Consider the following 23,028-nt stretch of genomic DNA (forward strand, 5'->3'; position numbering starts at 1 on the left):
GCCACGTCTAAAATTTCGATTCCGATTCCGAAATTCCGATTGATTGAGAATTCAAAGAAAGACTGTTTTCTTCCACAACACCGTATAATTATCACATCCCCCAGACTCTCCAACTTCTCCAGACCTTGCTGGGTGAGCATTTGCTCCGATAAATTAGGTCACGTATCATGTTAAATCACTTCTTCTCAACACAACATTTCCTGGTGCACATTTTCTCTATGAAAAAAATACATTTTTCCCTTGCACGATTTTTCGTTTTTTATCAAAACGTACAGCAAGAAAAAAGAAGAAGAAATAGTGTCGCAAAAGAACTCTGTCGCCCTTGGGAGATGTCAAACGCATTGGACATGAAAAATGCCCAATAAAAGCCATTTCTTTTCGTTTCTCAGTGTCGGGGCTGCTACTGTATGTAAAAGAGGCAATTTTCTCTGAGAGCAGTTTCAGCGCTTTCTGAACGCAGATGTCTCAGAGCGGTGTGTCCAAGTAGCTGTTAAAGGTGATGGTTATCTTGTCACCATAGCTTCGTTGGTTAAAGCACCTTTCTATTAAACAAAAGAACCTATGTTCAAATCCCAGCCGTGTATTTCTTCCTATCTTGTAGTATAGATCTTACCATTTTGGGCACTCACAAAGGGCTTGATTTCGTTAAATGCATGTGTTCATTTCCTTTCTGGAAAACTTGTTTTTTGATGAAATTCACACAGCTTGCGAAACATGAAATTCAGTTCTTGGTTATCAGTGCAGAAGAAATATTACCGGCTGGCAAAAAGAACGGTAAGAGATTTTTTTTTGATTCGAGAAAAGACTCCACCAGTCAGTCTCTGTGGTGCAATCGGTTAGCGCGTTCGGCTATGAACCGTAAGGTTGGTGGTTCAAGTCCACCCAGGGACGTGTTTTTTTTTTGCGATGTAAACATTGTTTTTGCATAGGTCGATTGGATTTCTCAGCTAAACCATAGCCATTTTAATATTTGTAGGAGATGCGACTGTTCAACACGTGTCAAAAATGTCCAATAATGCCCAACATCGCAACTCCCCAGAAAACCATATTCACCCAAGGAAAATGATCGTCTAATCGTCATTTATACTCCCCTCACATCCTCTGCTGAAATATTTTAAAAATACAACGCAGATTTGTTTGAGAGCTTGACAAGCATTGTTTTGTTAGCACTGTGCATCTGGATTTTGATATTTTGACATATTTACCCTAATTTTAAACTGTAAATACTGTACAATCTGTTGTAATTGTGTTGTAATATTAAAATATGTTAGCTGAGGATGCAAAGGGGTGAAAGGGAAAGGTCAGAGGGTATAGTAACAACAAGGTTAGGATTGGTGGAGGTGGTAGGGGTGTTGATGGTTTTTCTCTGTAGAGGATGATTGAGTTTTTTATCCTTCTCTGAAGTGAGAAACTGGAAGAGTTGGGAGTTGAGAGATCTGATGAGGTTAGTTATAGAAGGAAGTTGATGTGGAGCTGTTAGCCGTAAGAATTCCTTAATGTCTTTGATGTTGTCATCAAAGATAAACTGCAGTCAGCAAAGATAAAAAGAAAATGATCTTTGCATACTGCCTTGTCTTTCTCACACCTGAAGAAGGCTCCACGGCCAACACGTTGTGTTTCCTTTCTTCTCTTTTCAGCATGGAATAACCCTTTACTTGTTCCTTTGCAGCCTACGCATGCTGACGCAGCTACTCACCTGATATTTAAATTTCCTATAATCACAAATATGAATGTCTACTGTGGGTATTTTTTCCATGATTATTTATTCTGTCATTGAAGCATATTTTATGTCATACCGAAGTGTCATAATCACTGAATTTTTTTTTTCATTTAGAAAGTAAGAAAATGATAAATCACTATGAATTGCATTAAGCCTGTTCTGATCTAGATTGTCTATATACTTTAACATGCCATGTTCACAATGTCACAACTCAGAAATGCAACAGTGAAGTGTTGTAATTACCAATGTACATAGTGTCGGAACATTGAGATGTTTTGATAATGAGGAAGGAGGGACATGCCATGTTCACAGGGTCATATTTAAAAAAATGGCACAGTAAAATTTCCTAAAGTTCAGGATTTTGATAGTCTGTTCCATTGTCTCTCACACCTCAGTGTCAGAATTTTTAGATGTTTTTATAACCAGGGGGTAGGTTTATAGCAAGAAGCAGAAAGTGCCATCACCCGTTGCTCATCCTCGGTTAACCATATATTCTCATATGCCATGTTCTAGACGTCCCATTTATATTAAAAAGTTCTTGTAAAATGCAAGATTTTAAGACTTTTTATGGTCAGAAGGCAAGGTCGTGGTAAATATGCAGAAAGTGCCTGTGAACTTCTGTTTTGTCTTATTTACTTATTGTGTTTGTGTTACTGTGAGTTTTGAAAATTGGTTTACAATTTTCTGAAATGTGTTTCACACAAAAATGTTATTTGGATAGTCACTACTTACATATTCCCATTTACTGAGGATAAATACAGTAATCCATCCCGATTAGTACTTTTAAAAATTACTGTAAAGAGCCATCTACAGGCGAAAGGCGGCATAACATCACAGCAGCAGCATTTAAGGCAGAAGAAGAAGCTGGCGAATAAGAAGCCAGCTTCAGCCTCGTTAATGCAATACCATTGGGTGAAGTGGAAAAATATTTCTTGCTCTGAATCCTAACATTTTTATAGGAGGTGTTCTAGTACTTCTTGCCTCAGATAAAATTGCCAATACACTTATTTCTACTCCATCAATAGCAGCAGCGTTATCGGTACTGAGTCCTAAATGTACGTCCTGTCATCATATAAAATGTCAAAAGTTTCAACTGCATTCAACTGATCAAAGTTCTCTTCGATGACAGTTATAATTTTATCTAAAATACATCCGAAACAAATTTGCACTGTTTTTTTTATCCAGAAGAGCATCATCATGAGACTCAAAACATACCTGTTTTTTCTTCTTTCCAGGAGGAAGGATTGTTCAGATGCAAACATTGGTCCAAAATCAATGTACTCTCCTATCGCTGTTGCTTCTTTAAATCCTTCATTTGAACGTCGATATTGAGGGATGATATCGTACAAATTGTGGTTTTCTTTTAAAGCAAATTATATTAAAGTATGAGCCTCTGTTATACTGTAGTTGTCTTGGAAGTTTCGAAAGGTATAATATACCCCCTTGTGCCCTCAGCTAAAATATGATAAAATACAACAAAATTTATTTACATAGAACAGCACTTATGGTTACATGTATATTAAAATTAAGATAAATATACAAAAGTATTAAAATACAAATGTACAGTCCTAACATAATCATGCTGTCCAACTGTCTTTTTTGCTTGTCAAGTTCTCCAACAAATCTGTGTCGTAATTTTAAATATTCTAACTAAGGATGCATCAAGAGCATAAATGAATTCTTCTGCCAGCCGTTCAGTCCTTGGCTGAATATGATGTCCTTGAATGTTGGTCATTATTGGCCATTCCCAGTGATATTGACTTACATACTTAATTGTTTAACAAAAACATTCACATGTCTTGCAAATATCAAGTGGGTTAAGGTTTTGCTAAGAAATCCGAATAAGTAGAGATGAGGTTTACATTGCAATAATGAGAAGTGCATTTCTGGGTGGGCTCAAACCACTAACCTTTCAATTAACAGAGACTCACATGTGTCCCTTTTCTCCATTTGCAAGCTTAAAAAAAGAAAATAATGCTTTTTTCTTACCAGCCTGCGATATACAAGGCAAGATTTGTATTTCATCTTTCACAAGCTGTATGAATTTCATGAAAAGCAAGTTGTTCCAGAAAGAAAATGAAAACTTGCGTTAAACAAAATCAAGCTGTACGTAATCATCCATAGTGATTCATTTTGTAAGACAAGCACTGCTGGGATTTGAACTCAGCATCTCCTGTTTTAAGAGGAAAGCATGTTAACCAAATCAGCCAAAGTGCCATCAATGGATCAACACCATGTCTGAGTCAGTGATTGCAGCTGACAGTCACTGGAGGACAGTTCATCGTTCAACAAGTCAGCCTGCATAATGAGGGGGAAGAGACTGACTTCTGTGATGCAGTATCGACAAATACTAACCTTCTGTCCAACTGTTCTCTGCTGCATTCTGGATTAGCAGGTAAATATTGGTTTCCATGAATGTGTAGGGGTTTTGTGTATTTACTGGGACAATTATTAATTGTAGCAGTAAGTCACAAAATGATTCTTTGATGGCTATTAGAAAACCGACCTTGTGAGTTAACTCATTAACGCACACACACAGATACTAATACACTTATTAATACATAAAATGTGCATATAAACATAACAGATCTTAAGAGTGTGGGTTAGCAGAATACAAAAGGTATATATTAAATCATGAAGAGTTCCAAACCAAGAGGGACATACATTCAGTATACCATTCATTTAGACTGTTTCGTAAATGAACTGGGATTACAACTTCTACACTAGATACTCAAAAGCAAGTACATCACTCATAGGTATTAGATTGATATCAATTGTGGTTGAGGTAACAATTGAATTCTCGAACTGTAATGCAGAATGTTGAATACTCATCCGATCTGTGTGGATTCAGATCTCCCGCGGACACAAAGAAGTAGTGGCAGGCTGTTGCTGTGTGCAATCGGCACTCTCTGGCTCGGTGCCAGGCAGTGGCCGGTGCGGCTGGCGAGAAGGAGAGGAGGGAGAGATTCCTGCTGCGATGCGCTGCTGATGCTCTTTGAAGACCGGCTAGTTAGTGTTGGCTGAAACTAGCAGAGCTTGTGCATATGGAAAGTGACTGCGGGTCCAAGCCAGTCACACTCTTTAGATGGGAAGAAGACCAGTTCGTTCCCGATGTAGCGCTAGCCCTGAATCCTGAGATTCAGCTGTCGACAGTTCCGACCGTAGTTCACTCGTTGATCAGGCGAGCTTTGGCGGTGGAGTACCGGTGGTTCACGAGGCTGTCAGCTGGGCTAACCTTGGGCAGATCTTTTTGTTAGGGGCACCTTCTGGGCATTGTGCTGCCTGTTTTATCTGGAGGAACTACGGTAGTTCAGTGGCTTAAAGTTCCGCGGGCATTCGAGACCCACGTGGGGTTACCCTGCCCTACCAGTTCCTGATTGGCTGATTGAGGTGGAGGATGAGTAACAGTGACCTCTGACCTTAGGGTTGTAAACCTTGGGATGAGCCTCTCCCATGGAATCTCCCAGACAGTAAGGCGCCAGAGATGACCATTTATTAGGGTGGCTGGTGAATCTCAGCCTTGGGAGCTGTTCCTTATCAGGAAACTCTATCAGCTAGCAAAACACCTTAAATGTGAACCAGATGGAATGGCCTCTCTGTATCCAGCTGCACTGAGATGAGGGAGAGAGGGACTGGCAAGGGAGCAGCAAACTTAATTCCTGTATTTTAAATACGCCTTGCCGCTACATAAGTGTCCTTAGAAGAAAAATATCTTCTATGATAGTGGTACAGTCCATCAAACCCCTCCTATAGCCTTTCAAAGAGAAAAAAAAAAAACTGACAACAAAGTATGTCTATGTGTGGTAATCAACCAGGTCTTACAAACATTCTTAAACCCTTCCACCTCCTTTCACTGCAAATGATTTGTACATGTTAGAAGGTTAATTTTGGCTTCTGATATTATGGTGGATTAAGAGTCCTGAAATCTTTGTAGAAGTACAAAGATGAAAGAAAGGGCAGTGTAATCATGGCCAAGAAAAGGCAAATGTTGGACTATCTGCTTGGATTGAATGGAGCAAAACGCAGGCAACTCCTTGAGCAGAACCTGCTTCACCCTTCAGACTGGGGTTTCTGAAGATCTGTACATTTGAACTTTCAAAGTGACTAAAGTAAAGGAGTTTTCCCTTTTTACCACATAATTCCCACAGATCAACACTAACAGAGAGCCTAATTCCAGCCAGGATTCAATCACTGTCTCTCAGGCATCCCAGCAGTGGATTTCATGACTTCAGAAAGCCATCTTCACTAGTGGAGAACTCAATGCTCTGAGGTTTACTGGCAGAGTCTCACACTGGGTAATGTTAGATGTTGATAAATAATGTCCTATGGAATTCTACTGTTGATAAACTCTACTATGGAACTGCGATGTGTCTTGAAAAAAATCTTCTATGATAGTGGTACAGTCCAGCACAGCCTTTAAAAGAGAAAAAAAACAAGGTAAGTCTGTGGTGTAATCAACTAGGTCTTGCAAACATACTTAACCTCTTCCAGCTACCAACATTACAAATGCTGTTTACACATTAGATGGTTATTTTTGGCTTCTGATATTATGGTGGATAAAGAGCCCTGGAATCTTTGTAGAAGGACAAAAGATGGAAAGAAAGGGCAGTGTAACCATGGCCAAGAGAAGGGAAATGTTGGAGAGATCTTTTTTCATTCACTTTTTATCATTGTTTTTCCAGCCCAACAAAGATCAACATATATGAGCAGGCGTCCTGTGCCAAATCCAATCTGCCTTCCTTCCAAGCATAAAGGAATGTGAGTGAATTAAATATTGACATATGAAAATACACAAAAATATGCAATCACACTGTAGTGTGCTCTCTGAAGGCACCAGTTCTGTAGGGTTTGGGCATTTACTGGGACAATTATTAATTGTAGCAGTAAATCACAAAATTGATTCTTTTGATGGCTTTAGAATCCAACCATGCGACATAACTCGAACAACGCACACACACAGGTACTAATACACGAGGATACATTTATTAATACATAGAATATGCATATAAACCTAACAGATCTTATCGAGAGGGTTATCAGAATACAAAAGGTATATATTCAGTCAGATACAAAGTGTTACACATATCAAAAGGACATACGTTCAATATATCATTCATTTAGACCGTTTCGTAAATGAACTTGGTTATAACTTCTATATTAGATTCTCAAAACAAGTACATAACTCTTAGGAATTAAAGTGATATCAACTGGTTGGGATAACAATTGAATTCTCTAGCTGTAATGCAGTGAAGTTGAATACTCATCCAATCTCTGGGGATTCAGATCTCCTGCAGACTCAAAGAAACAGTTGCAGGCTGTTGCTGTCCAATCCGCGCTCTCTGGCTCGGTGCCAGGCTGTGCTGTGCGGCTTGTGACGGTGTGGTGCTGATGCTCACTGACCGGCTGGTTAGTGTTGGCTTTAACTAGCAAAGTTTGCGCACAGGAGAAAAGATGACTGTGGGTCCCAGCAAGTCAGGAAAAAGACCGGTTCGTTCCTGATGAAGCGCTAGTTCTGAATAGTGATTCAGCTGTCCACAGTTCCGACCTGTTCACGAGGCCTGCTGCTGGTGCTAACCTCGGGTGGATCCTCTGGTTACTCTCTGGCAACCTCCGCTCTAGACTCTTAGAACAAAGGAAAGTTCTGGCACTCGGACACACTGGCCGTTCCGTGGTTGTCCGGGCTGAGTCTCAAGATGGTCAGGAGGTGCGCTGTGAGAATGTCCTGCCCTTGGGAGCCTTCTGCTCCTGGGCCGTCCTGCCCTGGAATTCTCCTTTGAATTCCCTTTAGAAAAGTCCACAGAATTCTCCTGAATCTTACTACAGGCTCTCTGTGTTGCCTGTTTTTACCTGGAGGAACTCCAGCTCGTTGATTGGCTGAACGTTCCATGGGCATCAGAGTCCCACGTGGGTTACTTGGCCCTACCAGTCCCTGATTGGTTGATCAAGGTGAGATATGAGTCATTTACTCCTGACACCTAGGAATGCAGTCCATCTGGCACTCCCTAGACAGATAGGCGCCAATGGATGACCATTGATCATGATAGCCAGGCTTAGCTAAGTGCATCCCCCTTTGGGAGCTGTCCCTTATCAAAGGAAACCTTAAATCAGCCTGCATGAATAGTTTCTCTGTGGCTGCACCACAGAGATGAACAGAGATGGGGCCTCATTTGGGAAGGCTCAGAACACTTAATTCTTTCTTATTAATAAGCCTCGCCGCTACAACACATATGCAGTTTGAGCAAACATAAGACAATAACCAAGTACCACAAACTACCAGGCATCTAGTATCATTAGCAGTTCAGGTGGGGAGCTGCGTCACCATGTGTAGGCTGCAAAGGAACAAGTAATAGGTCTATTCCATGCTTAAAAGAAAAGAAAGAAAACACAACATTTCAGCCGTGGAGCCCTCACACCTGAAGAAGGCTCCACGGCTGAAACGTTGTGTTTTCTTTCTTCTCTTTTCATCTAGTGTCATTAGCCTTTTAACAGTTCCTGTCAAAATAAAATAGAAATGGAAAACATTCTAGAGAGAGTTTGAAATACCAAGGTACAATTTAAAACATATCTCTTCCACTACAACCACAATATTTTGGAGAGATCGTTGAACCTCACTGTTCTGACATGTCCGTTAGCCTACGTCCTGCTTCAGCAATGAATGTGGCGGGGCATATTCTGAGGGAGATGAGGTCAATCAGGTGGCAGGAAAACCACGCTATGCTTTTTGCTTTTTTTGAGATCCTGAAAAGGACAGAGGGGCCATGTATATGTGTGCAGCTGGATATGTAATTGCAGGTGGTGTAGCAAATTCTGCTGAAGCCCCACTGCCTGGTGTGGACGGTAGCTGTGCATGTTGCAGCAGAATTGTGCATGTGAGATCAAGGGGGCATGTCATGTGTTTCAGCACTTCACTCCCTTCAGTAGCACATGATTCCCTGAGTTCTTTGGATGACCTGTGGACCGATCTTTCACGATGAAGAATTCCTTAAGAAGAATAGATCTCAGCCCACCATCCCAATGCCTCCGTCTCAAAACACCAACCTCCCACTGCACTTAGTCTGCAAGGCAGTCCTTTCAAGTGTGATGACGACGCTGGGACCTTCGTTGCCTATTGTACGAGCTGAACTTTTGTGCTCATCAATTCAACGCTCTTTCCATCAACTCATCTTGTCTTTTGACGCTTCGTGTTTTGCGCTCCTTTGACTATCGGCATATCGGGTGACTGCAAACACTGAAGTTCTTGCTTACGGAGTGTGGAACATTGTTTTCAAGTGATCGCTGTTCTGTCATGCTGACGCCGAGTGAATCTTTCTTTGGCAACATGGGCAGGCCGACAGCAGCGCGAGCGAAAGTAATGGCAAATTTCTTGACTTATTTCTGAATGTGAATGTTCTTTAGGAAAGGGATGCGGCGTTGCTTCTCGCCCGTGTAAAGGTCACGCATTCCAGACGTGGTTATGAGTGAACAGTTGGCACAAGAGTCTGAAAAGAGCAAGAGAGGAAGCAACCCTGCCCCATGTGAGGAACAAACTCACGACCTTCAGATTATGAGATTGACACACTACCTACTACGCCAATGAGGCCGGCTGCAGTGCATGTGTCGGAAAGTTTGCCTCACGTGAATTTCAGTCACCTATACACTAATCTTGCGACGCCCTCTGCTGGATGTTGCATTTGCCTTTTGATCTCACCGATACTTTTTTGGTCTGTTTCTGTTGCGAGTCCGTCTTTCAGATCTCACCTAGCACAAGTCTCTCTGGCTGAAGTGGCCTCTCTGCTTCAGCATCGTGCCCTCACTCAGCCATTAAAAATGTCACTCGGACTTCTGACATGCTGACATGAAATGTCAAGAGAGAGTGGCGGAGACGCTTAAGCCAGAGAGAAGATGAAAAGGGGGCGTGGCTGCGAAATGCTTGACAGCTGCACGATGCTCTCCATGAAAGGCATGACCACAGGCTAAAAGACACCTTTCAGCACATCAAGCTCTAAGCACACACCTAGAGAACGCAGGAATTGATGCTGCTACTTCCCACATGCAAGGCAAGCGCTGTACCATACAAGCCAAACCCGCTTGCTGGGGCTTATGCCTCGGCGTCACCTAGTGCCACTTGTTCCCCTCTTACCAGGCAAAGTTCACTGCCCTTCGTCTGCAAGGCAGCCGTGTAATTGCGGCTTTCTTGACTTATTGATGAAGGTCTGACTGGACGAGCGAATGACGCCTCTCCCCCATCCTCAAGCTCACTGACAGATTGAAATAGCCAATGTTGCCGTGGCTCGTTGGTCTAGTGGTATGATTCTCGCTTAGGGTGCGAGAGGTCCCGGGTTCAACTCCCGGACGAGCCCTCGTGTGCTCTTTTCCTCCTCTTCCACAAGACTGGGAACTGATATCCACATCACTTCGCAGCGTCTGCTTATGGCAAACGATGGAATGTGACTAATGACTGAACGAGCCTGGCGAATTCTCATCACGTGGCACAATGAGAGCGTGCAGTCAGCTCTCCAAGGCGGCAACCTCATTGCTCGTTCAAAAGAACACGTACTGAAAACTCATCACCACTATGTCGTAGATGAGCACCGCGATCGCTTGTTGTCATGCGTCCTTACTTGGGAAATGCAAAAGCAAAAACTGCCCTCTCTCAGCCACCGAAACGTGTGCGGCTCGCCTTGCGCTCTCTGCGCCTCGCATATTTGTGGAGCTGTCTGCTCTTCTTTCTGTTGAAGTACTCAAGTTACGGGGCGTCCTGCAGCCTATGATGTTCTCACTGAGAGCTTTCAAGATTTGAAGGAAAACTACGAGCTTGATGGCTCAAGTCGAACAAATGTGATTGTTAAGCAATCGATGATCAAAAGCACGTCTTCTAACAATTTGTGAGAGTATTATCAGCACTGTTTTCACTCGGATATACTTCTCACTTGCTAAGCTGACAAACTGGACGAGAAAATGCTGGAGACGCACTCAGTGCAGACTGAGGTTGGGAAGGAGGTGTGGCCCTTCAACGCTTGACAACTGAAGGACATTCTCTCCACAACGGAGGAGCACCTATCAGAAGTCGCAGAGGCTAAATTAGAGCACCGGGCTCCCAGAGCTCCAAACTCAGACCTGGAGGATGCGGGAATCGATCCCGCTATCTCTCGCATGCGAAGCGAGCGCTCTACCATTTGAGCTAATCCCCCGCGCTTCATGTTTCTCGGCATCATGTCTTAACGCCTCTGCCCCTCTTGCCAGGCACCGCCCACTGCCCTTGGTCTGCAAGGCAGTCCTTTCAAGTGCGATGACGACGCTGGGACCTTCGTTGCCTATTGTACGAGCTGAACTTTTGTGCTCATCAATTCAACCCTCTTTCCATCAACTCATCTTGTCTTTTGACGCTTCGTGTTTTGCGCTCCTTTGACTATCGGCATATCGGGTGACTGCAAACACTGAAGTTCTTGCTTACGGAGTGTGGAACATTGTTTTCAAGTGATTGCTGTTCTGTCATGTTGACGCCGAGTGAATCAGTGTTCTGATGTGTGACAGTGACAGTGAAGCTCTGCTCTGTGTGCTTTAGGAGAGCTGATGTCCTCTGTGAAAGAAGAGGCCCCAGAGTACTATGACGATGCTGTAACTATACCTCAGAGTCCAGATGCCTTGTCAGGTGGGTTATTTCAGTCCAGTCCCAAAGAGAAACCTTGTACCAATCCCAGAAACTCTGAGTCTCTCTCCTCTATGTACTGCAGACCACATCACACTGAGTCTGTTTATTCTGCTGCCAGTGTCCAGCTCCTCTTCAAATATTTCACAAGGATACAAAGCATTGCCTTCTCTGTTCTGATACAGGCTGCACTGTTGTCAGTCACCATCTCAATTTAAAAAAATGGAATGGGTTTGAAATGTATTATATAATCAGGTTGCCTGATCCCCTGTATTTTAAATCTGATGTGTAACAGTAAAACTGTCTCTGTGTGCTTCAGGAGAGCTGATGACTTCTGTGAAAGAAGAGGCTCCAGAGTACTATGATGATGCTGTAACTGTGCCCCAGAGCCCAGACACAGTGTCAGGTGAGTTATCATAAATAAGACTTGGTAGTACACTCTGTACCAGCCTGCATTAGCCTTTGTCATTAGAAATAAACACTACCTGGAAGAGAAATAGTCTCTGACAAGCCAGTATGTGTCAGAATGACAGCGAGATTACTGACCTGCTCTTCTGTTCACAGGGAGACTCCTCTCTGATGCGGCACCTTCTGGATACAGTGTGGATGACAGTGAGGGAGACCCCACTTTAGGTAAAGGGGACTACAGCCAGGGATCTCGGTGTGAGTGAGGTAGTTCAGGGATGAAGAAGATGATCCCCAGTAATCAATCGCTGTGCCAATCTCATCCAAGACAAGAGGGCACCAGGTCTAAGTGGTGGCTCAAATTGTGCTGTGTCCTGCATGGATCAATAGTAGCTAATACAGAGTCCTGATTGCATACCTCAGATATCAGATCTAAGTGGGGAATTGATTCTGTTTTTTTATGTTCTGCTAGAGTATCTATTGGCTTGCCTTTATCAGCTGTGTTGGAAAGATAATCTGTGCTTCGTCTCAGGAAAAAATCATCAGTACTGTCATTTTATTCTGTGCGTATGGCCGTTATTTAAAGTATATAAAAATCACGAGTTCATAGATTTCTCCAAATATCAACGACACCTTGTAAACCTGTGATAAGAATTCCTTCAATCCAATAGTTTCACTCCAGGGAAAAGGCAGGGAAACATAGAGAATTCTTATTTAAAGACAACATCCGTATTGGATTGCATGTAAGCAGGCATCACTCAGAATTCCTAATATGATTCTGAATTCAGTTTTGCAGTTCTTTAGTGTTTTACTACTTTCAGAGAGTCCTTTATTGACCTTGCTGAAGCAGAGAAGCGACATAATCACAAATGTGACCAGTTTTTTTGCTGTTTCTGGTTAATAATGATTATTATTTTGTATTTTGATTAGTATTTTTCGTAGCATTCTTCTTCAGCTTTTAAGTTATTTGGTGAGCAAGAACCACTGAGAACGAATCTGAATGTGTGAGCCCATTTCAAAAAATAAAAAAAATAAGTTATATAAATCAAACCTTTTCTTCTGTAGTAATTTCATTTGATATTAAAATTAGTCCTGATTTACAATTTTTGGACATGGTTCATCTTAAATAATTTTGTAATAAGTTTCAGTTTAGGAAAATCATGCCCCAAAGCTACCAAAACTGGTAATGTTCACATAATGTGTAATGCAATAGCAGCAGTTGGGGTGGGAAACAAAAGGCATCTTTTGGTATGAATCCTAAAACTTCATAGATGGCGTTCTAGGATTTCTTGCTTCAGATAAAGCTGTCAATACAACATAGATTTCTACTCAGTCAATATCAGCAGTGTTATCACTACCAAACGCTAAATATAGATCCTGGCAATACTTCATGAGTTGTTCATTAGAAAATTGTTTATGTTTTTTTTTAACATATTTTCAATACCAGACAAAAAGTCGAAAGTTTCAATTTCATGCAACTGATGAAATCTCTCTTCGATGGAAGTTATAAGTACAGTACATCCAAAATACTGCGGAATCAATCAAATTTACATGTTTCTTGTGGATCCAGAAGATCATTTTGAGACTCAAAACATGCCTGTCTTTTCTTTTTTCGAGGACGAAGGAGTAGGAGCAGGAGTAGCAGTAATGGCAAGAACATGTTTAGAGTTCAGCACTTCTCATTTCTAATGCGGAGCCATCGACTCGGAAAGCACCAGCCCCGATAAAATAAATTGCAGAATTGCTGCCTACACGCTTTGAATTGCTGGCATTCTCTGAAAGCGTTCCTTTTTGAGGGTTCATGAAATTCCTCACATTTGAGCCAACACTAAAATATTTCATTTGGGGTCGCCTAATTCATAGTGCAAACCGAATCTACAGGGGAATGGTGTGGCACATGAAGCCGTTTGTTATTCTGTTGTGAGGTGTGAGGGGCGGAATGCAAATCGAGTTGGTGAATAGAAAATGAAACAGGAGTCACTTCTTGAGCTACAAATTCCAAAAAGTATGAAAACCTGTGCATTTTAACAGTGCAGAATACTCACAAATTGCACTGAGTTGCTTGCTTTCTTCTGCTGCTTTTATATTTCAGTCATTCACTGTCAGCTAGCACTGGAACAATTCAAGAGAGGTAAAAACAGAAGCAGTCAGGAGTGGGGTTTGAACCCACGCCTCCATTTGGAGACCAGAACACCCAAGCCAGCTGAAAAAACACACATCTTTGAGTCTGGCGCCTTAGACCACTCGGCCACCCTGACAAGCAAAAGCAAGGTGTGTGCTGAATGCACCAGTAGTTGACTAAACTGAGATTCTTCCCTGAAATTATTTGCTTGCGAAGAGCCAAGTTGCCTTGAATGGATCTTGGAATTCAAATATACGGATGGATTGTTATTTGGTTGTGAGTTTTGAGGGGCGTATTATAAATTGAGTTGGTGAAAATGCGCTTTTTGTTAGTCTGTCGGGAGGCTGCACAAGGTGTTTAGAGGGAGAACGTCTAAAAGACAGGCTCTCTATGTTTAACATCAAGGCAGATTTATTTTTTCTCAATGGAAATGCTCATCAGCGCTTTCAGCTTTACGTAGGGAATAACATCTGCTGAGATCACTTTTGAGCCAGTGCACATGGTAATGTGCCACCAAGTACATTTAATATTGGCTGTGGTAGCGAGCTGCTTTTGTTTGTGAGGCTTTTACTTCTTCAAGCTGAATTATCGGCAGGAGTAGTTTATTAAATCTTTGCTCATAGCGCTCCATCAGAAATACCTTGTCCATGTTCAAAAGAGATCAGAGGATTTACTTCATACTTTCACATAGCATACCTTACACGAAAGATTTAAATGGGGAATTGATTGTGCTTCTTGATGTTGTTCCTGTGGTTGCCTTGGTTACAATGGTGAACATTCTTCCACGTTCTGCTAGAGTATCCACTGGGTGGGCTTTATCAATTGGCTCGGATAGGTCATCAGTGCTCCGTCTCCAGAAAAATAATCAGCACTGTCTTTTTTCTGTGTGCATGACCGTCTTTTAAAACATATAAAATCACGAGTTCATTGATTTCTCCAAATAACAACAATACATTTTAACCCAGCGGTTAGCATTCCTCCAATCCAATAGTTTTACTCCAAGTAAAAAGCAGCGCAATATATAGAGAGATGATATTCAAAGATTTCAATGTTCTTATTGGATTGCCTGTATGCAGATATCGCTCAGAATTGCTAATATGATTTTAATTCAGTTTTTCTCTACTACTTTCAGAGTTTTTTATTGACCTTGCTGAAGCAGAGAAGTGACATAATCACAAATGCGACCAGTTGTGCAGCTGTTTCTGGTTAATAATGATTAATGCGAAAAAAAAACAGCTCCTTGCATTCAGAGCAAGAGCAACCAACATGCTCACTTGTTGAGTTGGGTATTTTCCAAGCTACTGTTCCTTAGCTGTAAAGTTATGTGGTGAGCAAGGACCTCTGAATCCATCAAGAAGACAGGAAAACTAATATCGCACTGCCGTCTTGTGTACAAAATATTTGTTCAGCTCTAACGTCTGTGTGCGTTGACAAGGCATCTCAAAAGGATGTATTAAATAAGAAAATGATCCTTTATGATACCATTCCTGTGGTTGGAGCGTTGTTTCGCCCTTTTACATTCTACAATTTTTACAGACAAGGTTTTATCACTGGAGTTGTACAGAACAAGTGTGCATCAGTCCATGAAAATCATCAGTACTGCTGTTTTTTAACGCTTGCGTTAAAAGACAAAGCAAAGGATATAACCTGTAAATGTCTTCATGTCTTACAGGTTATGAAATACAATTTCTTCCTTTCTTAATAATTTCTTAGTATTGATAGATGCTTTTTTGGAATTTTAACAAAATCACAATTACAGACATTTGGGGTTAAACTGTTATTCACATACTCTAACAAAGAGAAACGTTAGTGTCTTCCAGTTTGTGAGCCCATTTCTCAAAATATAAAAAAAATAAGTTATAAATATTGAATTGTTCTATTTTGTAGGCTTGCATAGTCTTATTCATATTTCAGTTAAACATTTTCTTCTGTAGTAATTTCATTTGATATTATATTAATCCTGATTTACAATTTTTGGACATGGTTCATCTTAAATAATTTTGTAATTAGTTTCAGTTTTGGAAAATCGCACCCAGAAGCTACCAAAACTGGTAATGTTCATGTAATGTGTAATGCAATAGCAGTATTTTGGGTGAGAAAACAAAAGGCATTTCTTGGTATGGATCCCAACACTTCATAAGCGGCGTTCAAGGACTTCTCGCTTCGGATAAAGCTGTCAATACATCATAGATTTTTACTCAATCAATATCAGCAGTGTTATCGCTACCGAACGCTAAATATAGATCCTGGCAATACTTCGTGAGATCTTTGTAAGAAAATCCAAAATACTACAGAAGCAATCAAAGGTATACGTTTCTTTTGGATCGAGAGGAGGATAATTATGAGACTCGAAACATGCCTGTCTTTTCTTTTTTTGAGGACAAATGGATTATTGAGGTGTAAAGATGGGTTCAAAACCAATCATCTGCTATTGCTGCTGTTTCTTTGATAGTTTCTTCAAATCCTTCAACTGATCATCGATATCGAGGAATAATATTACACAAATTGTGGTTTTCTGTTAATTGCCAATTTTATTGTAATTACATCTTTGTTTACAGATGTCTTGCATGTATCACAAGGTATAATAGTCGCTGTGCGTCCTCAGCTAAAATGTTTTAAAAAGTACGACATAAGTACAATATGCTTAACAACATTTATGGTTATATCTATATTAAAATGAAGGTAAATATACCAAGATATTAAAATACAATTTTAAAGTCCTAACCTAACAATGCTTGTGAAGTTTTCCAATAAATCCGAACTGTAATTTTGAATTATTATTGCTGAGAATGCAAAGAGAGTACAAATATCAAATTCAATGAGTGAAAATACAAAAGTAGTTCACTAAACTGAGTTTCTTCCCTGAAATGATTTGCTTGCGAAACACTAAGCAGCTTTGAACGGATCGCGGGAATCAGATATAAGATGGGTTAAGAGTGTGCTTTCCAACTTTTGAGTAACATTTTTCTTTGATAGGGCGGAGTTGTCTTCACAATCTGGGTTAAATCAAAAGGAGTGACGTCAGTACAAAACAGCTTTCCTTCTTGGGGAACAACGGTTGTGTTCCATATTTCTAACTATTTTGGTTTCGAGATCTCAATTTAGTGTGAAACATAAAAGCCAGCCGGCTAAATGGTCTTTCAACTAATCGCCCGTGCAGGGATCAAACCCCAGCTGCTGGTACGAGTAGCGTAAGGCTCTGCAACATGCAGACGAGGAACTAATCTCTGCTTCTTCATTATATACACAGTGAGCTATATTTGCAAGCCTACTGCCCCCTACGGGCTCTGTATTTCATTGCGGTACAAGACCGGTCGTGGAGACTTCTCGGTCTCGGTGAAAGTGATACACTCCGTAAAATTTCAAGACATTCATTTGTTTTTAAAGGAAAATCACCAACAGCGGCCGAGATCTATTGGAGGTTTTTTTTTTCATTCTATACTGCGATTTCTGAAGGGTACCCTGTGAAAATACGAGTTTTGACGAGAAGGGATAGACATATATGGTCAGCAGGCTTGGGGAATTGGACCTTATGGTGAAGGCTGCGGGCTCAGCAGCAGCAGACCCTGATCAGTATCGGTTGACTCCGATATTTACCTTAGTGTCGATATACTAAGATGTTTTGGTAACGAGGAAGGAGGGACAAAGCAATTTGGCAGAATGTGTGCTATTTTGTTGACTATAAATCCCCACATGCTGTGTTCAGAGGGTCATTATTAAAAAAAACGTAACAGTAAAATCTCTTGTACTTCACGATTATGAGTGCCTGTTACATTGTGTCTCACACCTCAGTGTCAGAATTGTGAGACGATTTTGTAATCAGCAGAAATTGCATTCACCTTTTCCCAATGCATTCTCACATGCCATTTTCTCCCATGCCATGTTCAGAGGGTCATATTTTTAAAATGGTACAGTAAAATGTCCTGAAGTTCAGGATTGTGACAGTCTGTTATATTGTGTCTCACACCTTGATGTCAGAAATATGAGACAATTTTAAAATCAGGAGGGAGGGCCCTAGCAATATAACAAACATTGCATTTACCATTTGACAATGTATTCTCTCATGCCATGTTCAGAGGGTCGTATTTAAAAAACGGTACAGTACAATGTCCTGAAGTTCAGGATTTTGATAGTCTTTTCCATTGTCTCTCACTCATCTGTGTCAGAATTTTTAGACATTTTTATAACCAGGAGGTAGGTTCACAGCAATAAGCAGAAAGTGTGATCACCCTCTGCTCATCCTCAGTTAACCATATATTCTCATATGCCATGTTCTAAATATCCCATTTAAAACTGCTATATTAAAATTTCTTGCAAAATCCAAGAGTTTGAGACTTTTTATGACCAGAAGGCAAGGTCGTGGAAAATATGCAGAAAGTGCCAGTGAACTTATGTTTTGCCTTTGTCTTATTTACTCGTTGTATAACATGCCAGATTGTATTATTGTGAGTTGTGTTTCTGAAATGTGTTTCATACAAAAATGCAATTTGGACAGTCTCTACTTACATATTCCCCTTTACTGAGGATATGTACAGTAATACATCCGGATAAGTATTTTTAAAAATGACTGTAGAGAGCCATCTACAGGCGAAAGGCGGCATGACATCACAACAGCAGCATTTAAGATGGAACGAAAAACGCGAAGAAGCTGGCGAATAAGAAGCCAACTTCAGCCTCGTTAATGCAATAGCATTAGGTGAGGTGAGGTGGGAAAAAAAGCAAATTTTATGCTTCAAATTCAATACATTTTATTTATTATGAATGTGCCGGAAATTTTTCAGTACTTTAGAGGGTTCTGCCATTTTAGATGTTATGCTGTTCCTGTCTGATTTATCAAATGTGTCATTTAAATCTCCCGTCATTTCTATATCAGTCTGAAGGCCTTGAAGTAAAGATTGCAATTCATCCAAAAATGCAATTCATCCAAAAAAAGTTTCCCACTGGTGATACATACAAGGAAATGAATGTACATTATCCCCCAAAATCAACAAATTTAAAATCAAATACCTCCCTCATCTGCAGGTGGAGAGAATAATGTCAGAATAAATACAGGTTTAAAAGTCAAGAGCATTGATAGTCCTATTTGAAAATGACACTAAAATGCTCACAATATATTAAAAAGCTCTGTAAAATAATAAAAAATAAAACAAGGTAAAAATAAATAATACACAGTTATAAAGCTCAGGAATTATCAATGGGAAGTTACAATGGGTTGATATGATTTAAAAAATAAAATGTTTGAAAAAAATCCACTTACAATATGCTAAAAATGGCAAGAATACTTAAAACAGGTGTGTAAAATTAAAAAATAAATAAAACAAGTTAAAAATAAATACTAAATGGTTTTAAAATTCAGGAATGTGATTGGTCAGATGCTTACGATGAGTGTTGCTGGTGTTTCGTGTGATTTACCGAAATGAAAAAAATATTCAATTTAAAAAACGGCAAGAGCTCGTATGAAAAAAAAGTTCTTCAGTATCTTTGTTGTAACAGCTGCACCAGAACTAGTGTATTCATATACATCAGAAAAGTAGCTGAACTTGACTGATTTATATTCAGTTATATGCATTGGGGACGAAAAGGAGACTTACAGTGCCTTGCGAAAGTATTCGGCCCCCTTGAACTTTTCAACCTTTTGCCACATTTCAGGCTTCAAACATAAAGATATAAATTTTTTATTTTATGTGAAGAATCACCAACAAGTGGGACACAATTGTGAAGTGGAACGAAATCTATTGGATTTTTGAAACTTTTTTAACTAATAAAAAAATGAAAAGTGGGGCGTGCAAAATTATTCGGCCCCCTTGCGTTAATACTTTGTAGAGCCACCTTTTGCTGCGATTACAGCTGCAAGTTGCTTGGGGTATGTCTCTATCAGTTTTGCACATCGAGAGACTGAAATTCTTGCCCATTCTTCCTTGCAAAACAGCTCGAGCTCAGTGAGGTTGGATGGAGAGCGTTTGTGAACAGCAGTTTTCAGCTCTTTCCACAGATTCTCGATTGGATTCAGGTCTGGACTTTGACTTGGCCATTCAAACACCTGGATACGTTTATTTGTGAACCATTCCTTTGTAGATTTTGCTGTATGTTTGGGATCATTGTCTTGTTGGAAGATAAATCTCCGTCCCAGTCTCAGGTCTTTTGCAGACTCCAACAGGTTTTCATCCAGAATGGTCCTGTATTTGGCTGCATCCATCTTCCCCTCAATTGTAACCATCTTCCCTGTCCCTGCTGAAGAAAAGCAGGCCCAAACCATGATGCTGCCACCACCATGTTTGACAGTGGGGATGGTGTGTTGAGGGTGATGAGCTGTGTTGCTTTTACGCCAAACATATCGTTTTGCATTGTGGCCAAAAAGTTCGATTTTGATTTCATCTGACCAGAGCACCTTCTTCCACATGTTTGGGGTGTCTCCCAGGTGGCTTGTGGCAAACTTTAGACGAGACTTTTTATGTATATCTTTGAGAAATGGCTTTCTTCTTGCCACTCTTCCATAAAGGCCAGATTTGTGCAGTGTAAGACTGATTGTTGTCCTATGGACAGACTCTCCCACCTCAGCTGTAGTTCTCTGCAGTTCATCCAGAGTGATCATGGGCCTCTTGGCTGCATCTCTGATCAGTCTTCTCCTTGTCTGAGCTGAAAGTTTAGAGGGACGGCCAGGTCTTGGTAGATTTGCAGTGGTCTGATACTCCTTCCATTTCAAGATGGTCGCTTGCACAGTGCTCCTTGGGATGTTTGAAGCTTGGGAAATCTTTTTGTATCCAAATCCGGCTTTAAACTTCTCCACAACAGTATTACGGACCTGCCTGGTGTGTTCCTTGGTCTTCATGATGCTCTCTGCGCTTTCAACAGAACCTTGAGACTATCACAGAGCAGGTGCATTTATACAGAGACTTGATTACACACAGGTGGATTCTATTTATCACCATCAGTCATTTAGGACAACATTGGATCATTCAGAGATCCTCGCTGAACTTCTGGAGTGAGTTTGCTGCACTGAAAGTAAAGGGGCCGAATAATTTTGCACGCCCCGCTTTTCATTTTTTTATTAGTTAAAAAAGTTTCAAAAATCCAATAGATTTCGTTCCACTTCACAATTGTGTCCCACTTGTTGGTGATTCTTCACATAAAATAAAAAATTTATATCTTTATGTTTGAAGCCTGAAATGTGGCAAAAGGTTGAAAAGTTCAAGGGGGCCGAATACTTTCGCAAGGCACTGTACATGGATTTTATTAGGTTTTAGGAATCAGAAAATTTATTTGTACGTTTATGCCTACGAGCAGAAATAACTTCCTGCTTTCAGCGCTTTTATTGTTTCTGCTTGTAACCTCGAACAGAGAAACCCGGTACTGACTCACAGAAACGCCCCGGAGTTTCTGTGTTTCTGGGATTTAAGAGGGATGTACTGTATGAAGACAGTAAAGGGAGTTTTTTTTCCCGCTGTAGAGTATGAAGGCGGTGTGACGAGTCTGGAGGGTGGAGACGCGCATTCCGCACGGGGAGCGCAGAACAACGAGTTTCCCCTGCAGCTCACCGAGTCCTGTCCTATATAACCGCTGAGCCTGGGACACACTGAATCTCTAACCAGCGTTGGCGATGTAAAGGGTTAAACCCAGAAGTCGAGAGTGGAGTTTTTGTATAAGTGTAAGATTAAGGGAATAGGGTTTTGGGGAGTTTGGTGCACAGAAGAGGTTTCGGTTTAGGTTTAGTTTGCTTTTGACACATTTGTAACGGCCATGGCGGCCTGTAGATTCGGCATGCGCCGTTACTTTTGCGCACGTTTGGTGAATAAGGGTGGTGAGGGTTCGGCTCACTCGGGTGATATTTCACGGTTGGACTTTTTAAGGAAGGTGTTACAGAAAGGATTAAGGCATTAGATGTCAAATGCTTAATCACTTTTCTGAAGGGAATTGGTTTTGACATTAGTTTCAATCGGCGAAGTTACTGGAAGAATTTTGGATGAAAATAGAGGAGAAAAAAAGATGTGGGCCTAATTAGAATGTTTGAATGGCAGAAGCTGATGGATCTTTCTAATGTGGTGTGAGCCTGGTCAGTACCTGGAGGGGAGACCTCCTGGGAAAAACCAAGGTTGCTGCTGGAAGAGGTGTTAGTGGTGCCAGCAGGGGGCGCTCACCCTGTGGTCTGTGTGGGTCCTAATGCCCCAGTATAGTGACGGGGACACTATACTGTAAACAGGCGCCGTCCTTCGGATGAGACGTAAAACCGAGGTCCTGACTCTCTGGGGTCATTAAAAATCCCAGGGCGTTTCTCGAAAAGAGTAGGGGTGTAACCCCGGCATCCTGACCAAATTTCCCATTGGCCCTTACCAATGATGGCCTCCTAATAATCCCCCTCTATGAATTGGCTACATTACTCTGCTCTCCTCCCCACTGAGAGCTGATGTGTGGTGAGCGTTCTGGCGCACTATTGCTGCTGTCGCATCATCCAGGTGGATGCTGCACATTGGTGGTGGTGGAGGGGAGTCCCTATTACCTGTAAAGTGCTTTGAGTGGAGTGTCCAGAAAAGCGCTATATAAGTGTAAGCAATTATTATTGATTAATAGGACTGTGATTGTTCGCATGTTTAATGAGATGGTGATGAAGGAAGATGTTGTGACATGGTTGTCTAAGTATTGTTTAGTGAAAGGTGAGCTTCAGAAAGTCTTGGATGATGATGGCATCTGGAACTGTTCATGGAGAGTACCTGTTTCATTGCATGAAGACAAAAAATGGTTATGGTGGATTTAAACACATTCCTTCTTTGATTGGATTATGTGAAAATAGAGGCCTTGTGTTCTACCAAGGGCAGCCAAAACCGTGCAGGAGATGTGGGGAGCTGGGTCACTTTGTGGATGCCTGTACAAAGGTGGTGTGTGGTAAGTGCAAGGAAACTGGACATGCATATACTGAATGTACAAGCGTGAGGAAATGTAATCTCTGTGAGTGTGAAGGTCATGTGTTTAAAGACTGTCCAAATTCCTTTGCAAATAGAACAAAACTGGTAAGACCGATGCAAAAACAGGAAGAGTTTGAAGAGGTATTTAGGGCTGGAGCAGTGGTTCTGGATCAGGAACTGGATGTGGTTGACGTTGAAGAAAGTGGTGAAAAAGAGAGCGAGGGTTCAGAATGGAGTGAAGGAGATGAGGCTGAGG

The 23,028-nt window shown here is 41.1% G+C and overlaps 4 non-coding genes across 4 annotated transcripts; 2 read left to right on the forward strand and 2 right to left on the reverse strand.

The window, feature by feature from the left end:
- The first annotated feature begins 817 nt into the window (after positions 1-817).
- trnah-aug (transfer RNA histidin (anticodon AUG)) lies at positions 818-891 on the forward strand. Its single transcript has one exon. It is a non-coding gene; the product is annotated as a tRNA-His (tRNA).
- A 9,096-nt stretch (positions 892-9,987) lies between these two features.
- Positions 9,988-10,059, forward strand: trnap-agg (transfer RNA proline (anticodon AGG)). The gene has a single exon. It is a non-coding gene; the product is annotated as a tRNA-Pro (tRNA).
- Positions 10,060-10,817: 758 nt separating this feature from the next.
- Positions 10,818-10,890, reverse strand: trnaa-cgc (transfer RNA alanine (anticodon CGC)). The gene has a single exon. It is a non-coding gene; the product is annotated as a tRNA-Ala (tRNA).
- A 3,008-nt stretch (positions 10,891-13,898) lies between these two features.
- Positions 13,899-14,011, reverse strand: trnal-caa (transfer RNA leucine (anticodon CAA)). Its single transcript has 2 exons — positions 13,974-14,011; positions 13,899-13,944 (listed from the first exon to the last, which is right to left on the reverse strand). It is a non-coding gene; the product is annotated as a tRNA-Leu (tRNA).
- Positions 14,012-23,028: the final 9,017 nt, after the last annotated feature.

This window comes from Atractosteus spatula (genome assembly GCF_055471065.1).
Source record: "Atractosteus spatula isolate fAtrSpa1 chromosome 10 unlocalized genomic scaffold, fAtrSpa1.hap1 SUPER_10_unloc_15, whole genome shotgun sequence".
Taxonomy (NCBI): Eukaryota; Metazoa; Chordata; class Actinopteri; order Semionotiformes; family Lepisosteidae; genus Atractosteus; species Atractosteus spatula.